Below are 1,626 nucleotides of genomic sequence, written 5' to 3' on the forward strand. Positions count from 1 at the left end.
TCTTAGACAAATTCAATATTTTCTCCATTAAAGAACTTAAAAACTAAAAAAAAGAGCTATAACTGGTCAACTTTGGGGTATTCAGAGGATGAAACCAGAGAACTGGGCAGGACTAACAATGGCTTTCCAACCTTCTCAGAACAGACCCCATGGCCTTTAACAACAACAACCTTCTATTAGGAGTCCTGGTGTGGCACTGTAGGATAAACACTAGACTGCTTACCAAAACATCAGTGATTTAAACCCACCAGCTGTTCTGGGAACCAACTCAATGATACTTAAGAACGACAATACCTTCTATTAAGAAAGAGTGTATTGGAAACACACTTGCACTTCAGGGAAGAACCTGCCACCAAGTCCATATCTACTTTCAGGCAGAAACTCACCAACATCTCATTCTGCCTTTCACATCAATAGGTGGTCCCAGCTGGTAGGAGATATAAACATATGTGCTTCTTTTACTAAGTTACTGTTAAAAAAATACTGCTGCTGATTTTATAGAGGAAAATTGACACAGTGATTAAGAACTTGAGATTCAAAGTGAGAGAGCCTCAATACAGTTATGTAATACTGTTATATGAATCTTGAAAACATAATGCTAAGTGAAAGAAGTCAGTCACGAAATTGCACATATCATATGTGAAACTTCTGAATTGGGAAATCTATAGAGATAAAAAGCAAATTAGTGGAATTCTGGTGTGAGGGCAGGGTAAATGTAGGCACTCAGCAGAGTCTCTTCAATGGAGGCACAGAAAAGTCAGAATAAAACTTTCTGGGACAGTCCTGGAGCTTTACATTTAACACAAAGTAAGGAAAAATAGTTTTAGGAGCCCGCCAGGGGAGAAATATGACTGGGGTGATAAGAAACACTGTGATTTCAGAATCAATGCAAACACTGCCCTGGGCCTGCGGTCTTAGTGGAGGGCTGGGGCTACAGTTAGCCTGATACAGCACAAAAGGCACCCGGCAACTTCTGGAAAAAGAGTCTACACAGCTCCATGGTGGTGATTAGAGGGGGATCTGAGCAAGTTGACACATCCATCCACCACTGGAGGTTTCTGTACACGCACACTGACCTGAAAATCATAGGCTAGTGAACTAGTTTGCTACGTTTTATGGTTTGGTTTTGCTTTTATTTTTGTTTCTGTTTTTTTGTCTTTTGGGTCCTACTTTTTTTTCTGGAAGTGGGAGCGTTCTCTCCCTACTTTACCCTAGTAGAGACAGCAATTGTGGCCATATAGGCAATCTACCCTTGACAAGGTATAATATCCCACCATCTTGGCAGGATCCAATATCAGCTGCTACACATTACATAGATAGCCAACATTTGTTAAGATTACTCATAGCTGAACAATAAGAGATGTGAAAAGGAAGCCTATCTCTGGAACACATCAACCAGGAGGCACTCAGTAAGCTTAATAATGCAGCCACGTACATTCATTTAATCATTGAAAACACATCTAACTATTGAAAATGTCCAAGAAATGACAAAAGATCTCTGCACATGTCCAGAAATAGAAAATAGTAACTGAAACAAATGAGCTGGAAGTAAGCATAGACTTCCCATTAGAAGGAGAGCAGACTTTGGAACTGCCTGAGAGGAATTAAGTAGAATGACACTGAGAC

Source organism: Chrysochloris asiatica, unplaced genomic scaffold (genome assembly GCF_000296735.1).
Source record: "Chrysochloris asiatica unplaced genomic scaffold, ChrAsi1.0 scaffold00531, whole genome shotgun sequence".
NCBI lineage: Eukaryota > Metazoa > Chordata > Mammalia > Afrosoricida > Chrysochloridae > Chrysochloris > Chrysochloris asiatica.